Source organism: Capsicum annuum, chromosome 1 (assembly GCF_002878395.1).
Source record: "Capsicum annuum cultivar UCD-10X-F1 chromosome 1, UCD10Xv1.1, whole genome shotgun sequence".
In the NCBI taxonomy this organism is placed as follows: domain Eukaryota; kingdom Viridiplantae; phylum Streptophyta; class Magnoliopsida; order Solanales; family Solanaceae; genus Capsicum; species Capsicum annuum.
This window is the reverse complement of record NC_061111.1, coordinates 214,306,154-214,312,668: the sequence shown is the minus strand read 5'-3', so window position 1 is coordinate 214,312,668 and position 6,515 is coordinate 214,306,154. Positions and strand designations below refer to the sequence as shown.

The 6,515-nt window shown below is 27.8% G+C and overlaps 1 long non-coding RNA gene across 2 annotated transcripts; it reads left to right on the top strand.

Annotated features, from left to right (window-relative positions):
* Nucleotides 1-865: 865 nt before the first annotated feature.
* LOC107847938 lies at nt 866-6,084 on the top strand. Of its 2 annotated transcripts, none has more exons than XR_007053319.1 (5): nt 866-1,188; nt 1,488-1,615; nt 1,774-1,897; nt 2,022-2,826; nt 5,603-6,084. It is a non-coding gene; the product is annotated as an uncharacterized LOC107847938 (long non-coding RNA). The 2 variants fall into 2 exon arrangements; XR_007053318.1 differs by having other exon boundaries at nt 875-1,188; nt 2,019-2,826.
* The last annotated feature ends 431 nt before the right edge of the window (nt 6,085-6,515 follow it).

Sequence of the window (6,515 nt, the reverse complement as noted above, 5' to 3'; positions counted from 1 at the left end):
TTGACACTCTTTAGGTAACTTAAAGTAAATAGTCAATAGAAATATAATTATTAATATATGTGTATATCGTTGTATTTTATATTGTAAATATTTTATACCAAATTTCATTTTGAAGCATTCTTAACACGTAGTAAATTTTATATGGGTTATAGTTTTTATTACTTTTTAATCTTTCTTCACATGTTTTGTCTATATATAAAGGGAAGAGTAAATTAATAAAAAGATATAGGTAAGTAAATTAATAAAAAGATATAGGTAAGAGTAAATTAATAAAAAGATATAGGTAAAATTTACAATTATCATAAACATATTATAAAAATAAATCATATATTTAATATAATAACTCTAAAATATAATTCTTGCCCTTAATGAAATATTTATATACAAATAAAATACATATAAATTAATTAAGATAAAAAATTATAAAACTTTTCAAATTTTTTAAATTGTCTCATATTAAAATATATTAGATTAATTGATAAAAATGAATTACAAATTATTGAAAATGTTCTATTTAATTTAAAATAAAATAAATACACATCTTAACTTAACATATTTACACAGAATGTCACACTTACAAAGTTATTGAAAAAATTAAGAGTTATTATGTAAATTATTTAGATGTATCAAAAGCTAATTATGTATATTAAAAAAATAATATTATAATTTTTATTAATTATATTAAATTTCGAGAATTTCTATAATATAACTTCAAAAATATAGGAATTTACGTTATTAATTTTATTTAAATTGATATTGTAAATATGAAAGTAGGATTGTGGACTTGTGGTCCAATATATCATCCTAATTCAAAAGGCCCAAAAGAATTAAAAATAATAAATTACAAAAAGGAAAGTGAGGTACTGTACTTTTCTAGAAAACTCATATTTCTTCTTCCCAAAAAACACTTCGTATTCTCCGATGAAACAATTTTCTCAATCTGAAGTTTCATTTCAACATTTATTCTTTTAAGCCTGTTTGATGCTGGAAAATTTAACATCTTATTTTATTTTTCTGAAATTTAAGCATGTATGTTGAACGGATATTGATGTTTAAAGAATTGTGGATTTTCAAGAGCTGTGTGAAAAAAAATTGATTTATATTTGTAAAAATGACTCATCAGATTAAGCAACCTTGTAGAGATCATCTCTGTGAAAGAATAGTCTGTGTTGAATCTTCAAATTTGAGGTAAATTTTTTTATATGCTTTGCATGAAGTTGTAAAAAGATTAAATATAGAAAATGAAGATCCTTGATTTCTTTATGTTGTATGGGTGCAATGATGTCATGAGCTTGGGGTCTATCGGTATAAATCTTTCTACTTCTTCTGAAATAGTAAATATGAGTTGATAACTGTTAAGAGCTTTTTCTTCTTTTGCATGTTCTGGTTTAAGTTGCCAGAATTGCTCTTTCATTTTAAGGTTTTCACTTATGGTTGTTGAAATTGATGTGCTTCAATGATAAGATGTTCTTGATTAATGATTTCAGTGGATATGCCTCGAGTTGTTGCTATCAATTCCCAAGCATGCACTAAAGAGTGGATTTCATTTGAGAAAACGTAACCTTTACTTCTCAGATACAGCACTTATATGGACTTTTGATGATATTGTGGACAGGTAAGCAGCCATATGTATCTTCTTAGCAATCACTAAGTAGAAATTGTTAGGGTTAATTCTACTTTGTCTTTGAATAATGAGTTTTGTACTCATTAAGTCTTCTCCTTATCAATGTATACTTCTACCAGTAATAAATAGAAATGGTGATATGGTTGCAGCCTTGAGAATGCTGGAGACGCTTCTGTTCTGCCGATGCTAACGGCTGCCAGATTAATCATGTAGCTGTTAGCTTTAAGAAGGAAAGGTTCGATGGTCTCTACCTGTCATGGCATAGACATCCAGGTATGCTTAATCTGTGATTGGACAGGTTACTTTCCTTTAATTAAAGTTGTATGTCGTTTTTACTTATCAATTTTTTTCCATGTTGTAATTTTCCTTCTTAATTATGTTTTGATTCTTGTAGCAGGTTGCCTCACAGCTCCAGGGGAATTTGCGCCCTTGAGTGTCCGAGGGCTGACAATGCCAAAAAAAGGTTGCTCGTGTTGTTTCATCATTTATGCAAGCGTGCTTTTCGGTAATGTGATCCACACTTTTTTTGGTGAGGTGGATTTTTTTTTATTCAACCAAGTTATGTACATGCTATTCCATGAGACCCTAGGAATATCTCTCTCAGGTAACTATCCAAATTAAAATCATCTTCAGTCCAAGATTTGCTAGCCAGCAGTAGTACAGATATAGCACATTCTAGGAAGGGTATACACCTAAGCAGTTGAGTCTCTTGATCAATGAAAATTGTCTCTGTTTTGGTTTGAAGTATAAAAAATCCAAGGGATAAGTTATCCCGGGATAAAATAAAAGATCACTTAGTCCCTTGTTTGGTTGGAGGGATTAATCCAACCCGGGATAACTTATCCCACCATTTTCCCCTTAGTGATGGGATAACTTATCCCATATACATGGTGTATTAGTTATCCCGGGATAACAATTTCCCAACCAAACGACCCCTATTACAGTTTTTTCCCTTCTCACAATTTAACTTGTAATATTAAAGTAATTTAAAATAATAATAACTAATATGCCAGGGAAATGTATCTCCAAATTTTGAAATTTTGTTGCATGTTGAACCCAATACAAAATTCAGGGGATTCGTTTGTGAGGGCTACTAAGATGAGTCTAATTGATGATCGTCAAGGTAGTTTGAAATCATTAGCTTGGGGAAGATTCCTTCCATTAGAACGGGTTCGTCATTTGACCTATTCTTCTCTGCAAAGGTATGGTTCAATTTTATGTTAGTGAATTTAACATTCATTTCTGTTTTTTTTTTTCTCTGTTGTTTACTAAGCCAGTTTTATCAATAATAGTGCTATGAACTCAGATGGATTGGCATAATGTTCCTTCTACTTGTGGTTACTTATATATAAGAAGAACTAACTCATAACCCATTATTGATATTACATGTGAAGTATTACTGCATAACATGAGAATATTGACCTAAAGGAAGCTAGCTAACTCTTTTGCTTTGTGAATTTTTTGGAGAATCTGATACTTGCCTCCATTTGTGGTTTTACTCATCTTTTGCACCTCCTTGGTTTCATGCCAATGATATTCTAGTTGTAGCTTTCAGGTTCCGATTCTGCAGGTTTTTTATGTTCTCTATATTTGTTTGCTTATTTTGTTTCAATAGTTTGTACTTATTTATTGCTTTTTAACAGGATTAATGAAATATATTCACTGTAAGATCTATTTGAAACAACACTCTTGATGTTACCACAAAGAAATAGGATGATAAAATATTCATTTTTTCGCTGGAAAGTGCTTATAGTTTGCCTAAAATGAGAATGTTCTTGGTGGTATTTCTTCTGTGATAAACAATGAAAATATTTATTTCTCTTGGTTGTTAAATATAATTAAAAAATTACTTGTGTTTAGGTATTATCAAAGAAACTAATTGTATATAATGGATTGTAAAGACATTCTATTTTAGCCATACATGAAAAACTTTTTAGTTTCTGGAGTGAAACAATCACGAAACAACCACACATATTCTTCATTACATTATGCAAATATCTAAGATAGTACTTGTTCATAACTAAAAGATCTTGTATTCGTTACAAAATAAACTGAAATTAAAATTAGCAGATTACAGTTGAACATGGACTTTCCTACTCATGTTTTTTTACTACTTAATCACTTTGCGAACCTTGTTGGTGGATTGTTTGTCATTACATTCATCGTCATATTTTTGCATTGGCAATTCCCTCCAGATTTGCTTCTTCTGGTATACTGTTTCTGTCGAATCAATACTGATTTCTGTTAGGGATGATCCACAACCTGATAGATTGTTCTTGATGGGAGTATGTAATAGATTACATAGTGTAAAACTGTGTTAGGTAAGAATAAAACTTGTAATGATATTAATCCTACTTCTAGTATTCGTACCCGCGCAACTGGTGGAAGCAAAACAGCTTTTATATAGAAGCGGGCAGTCCCCATTCAAAAGGATTCTATCTAGTCTGGCCCAGATACAATGTTGACCGGTTTGATTATTGATAATATTAAAGAATTTAATTATGTGATCTTATTAAAACGTTTTTTAACTTAATCCAAATATTCAGGTGGTGATTTTTTCATAAGCGTAAGATGACTTAATATCCTAGCGAATGTTATAAATTATATAGTATGTGCTTTAAATAAATTTCAATTGCTATTATGTTTTCCAATATAGTTTATCCGCTAACAAAATATATACTAAATTAAAGAAAATAAATTAAAAAATCGTTGAATCAACTTTGTATCTTTTTTATTTTGAAATTCTAATTCTATTATTTGAAACTTTTTGTGTTGATTAACCTTATCAATAGTATACCTTAAATATAATCTAATTTATAGTGTCATTCTAAGCTAATTCATTTCAATATATAATCTCAAATTGTCTCTATTTTATTTTATTTGCATATGTTTTGTTTCTAGTTTTGTTTGTTAAGACTTTAATTATGTGGTCTTATTAAAATGGTAAAAATTATGATAATATAAAGCACTTAAAAATATTTATCTTCAACTCACATATACTGTTAATCATACTGTTTTAATTTTATAAATAAATTTTTCAAATTATGTTGGAGAGATTATTTGGACTAATTCAAATTCAGATAAAATTATCACTACAATTCATTCAAAATCACACAGCTTCAATGTCGATTAACCAACTTTTAAATTGATATGCTCAAACTAATAATAGAAAAATTGATTAATTATCTGTTCTCAGCTTCTTCAGTGAAGAATAATGAGAAAAAAGGATCAATGCATTTTTTCAATTTAAAAATATATTTGATTTAGAATATTAAAAATATATTTGAAATATACCTTTTTTTCATCAAAAAAGGATCATGTAATATTAAAGTAAAAGATTTAGAATATTAAAAATATAAAATATACCTTTTTTTCATCAAAAGAACTTTGAATCTGCATGCATTTCTTCTTCAACTGCATAATTAAATACAACATGCATTATCATCTACTAAAGATGAAAACTGATTTTGTTGTTTGAATTGTAGAGCATTGATAATTGGGTTTGAACTTTTAAAGTTCTGTATTAATTATTTTTTTTCGCACCAAGTTTTACATAATGATAATTTTGTATTCAATGTTTCATGCATCTATTCATGGAACTTTCTAACTCAATATAAACAATTTGAATTTTTTCCCTTTTTCTAGATGACTACTTTAAAAATTAACATAAACAATCTGAATGTTTTTCTTTGCTATAAAAGAGGAGCAGTTATAGAAAAGAAGGATTTTTTTCTTCATTGTTGCAGATAATGTAAACTTAACATAAGAAGATTAACACAACAAAAATATGGATAATTATAGAGAAACAAATTATAATTGAATGCATATTTTGTTTATTCATTAAATTAATTTTTTAAAAAAATTAAAATGATGGAGAAAATAATATAAATTAGAGTATAAAACTTATTAGAGTATAATACAGTACATCATATGATATAACCACATTTGACTATCTTTAATTAAATCTTTTTTTATCAGTGTATCATACGAACAGAGCCAAGTAATATGAAAGTAAAGTAATATGAAAGTAAAGGAGTAATTCGAGAGCGACATCTGGTGGAGTTGCCTTTTGCGAGTAAAATCAACAATGCGAGAAGTAAGTGGTTTGAAATTAGGTTCGTAACATAATCGTCTTTTGAATCTGCCCAAATAATACCTTCTCGACGCCGGCAACGAAGAAGATGACGATGACAATGTCAGTCTCTGAAATGCATTTTGATTGCGTTGCTGCTGCAAGGATTTTGTTTGTGCGATTACATTTAAAAGAGTGTTGCTTCAGTTGCTATATATTGATTCATCTATGACAAATTGCCAATGTATTCAACAACACTGATTCCTTTGATTGTGAAGTTGCATTTTGCCTATATTTTTCTGTGTTTTTTTTTTTTTGCCATAAAATGAAACCCAACAATGTATTTCAGTTGCTACAAAAGAGGCTTAAAAGCGTGTATTTATTTATTCTATGGGTAGTTAACGTGCAGTTTATATAGGGGCAATTAATAGCAGATATAGATAGATTTTTTATTTTTAATTATTTTTTAAAAAAAATTTATAGATAGATTCTTATTTTTTAAAAATAGGATTTTTCTAGTGTTGACACATAAGGCTTTTGCCTCTCTTATTAGATATAGATAGATATATTGAAACATGTTAACTTCGCCTTTTATGTTTTCATTTTCTTTTATAATTCCACTTCATCCATAAAAATTATTAAATATAACACGTTATACATTACATAATTTGAAAATAAAACTAATGTAAAGATTATTTTTTAAACTTTTTCAATGGTTTATTACACAATTAATAAAATAACATGAATATTAATATGATCAAGTAAATAAAATAATATTTTCGTATAATTTTTTTTATTTTTATCTGCATATTTTTTATA